The sequence below is a fragment of the Musa acuminata genome, unplaced genomic scaffold, assembly GCF_036884655.1.
Source record: "Musa acuminata AAA Group cultivar baxijiao unplaced genomic scaffold, Cavendish_Baxijiao_AAA HiC_scaffold_1126, whole genome shotgun sequence".
NCBI classification, from domain to species: domain Eukaryota; kingdom Viridiplantae; phylum Streptophyta; class Magnoliopsida; order Zingiberales; family Musaceae; genus Musa; species Musa acuminata.
In genome coordinates, this window is record NW_027021339.1 from 4,513,003 (window position 1) to 4,513,487 (window position 485).

Here is a 485-nt window from a genome sequence, read left to right on the forward strand (position 1 = left end):
CGTTCTTGCGTGGCACGGCGACCGTCGTGAGCGGAGCAAAACGTCAGCCATCTCAGCACCCTGGAACCCCCCGGGTGGCACAGGGCTGGATGGGGCTTTCGTATAGCAGGGACGGTGCTGCCTCTCGCTTCGCTCGCTGTTCGCCGCTCACCGCTCGCTCGCTCAGCCAAAAATGGCCAGTTTTGGCCCGTTTTTGGGCTGTTTTGGCCTGTTTTTGGTCCGTTCTTGCATGGCGCGGTGACCGTCGTGAGCGGAGCAAAACGTCAGCCATCTCAGCACCCTGGAACCCCCCGGGTGGCACAGGGCTGGATGGGGCTTTCGTATAGCAGGGACGGTGCTGCCTCACGCTTCGCTCGCTGTTCGCCGCTCGCCGCTCGCTCGCGCAGCCAAAAATGACCAGTTTTGGCCCGTTTTTGGGCTGTTTTGGCCTGTTTATGGTCCGTTCTTGCGTGGTGCGGTGACCGTCGTGAGCGGAGCAAAACGTC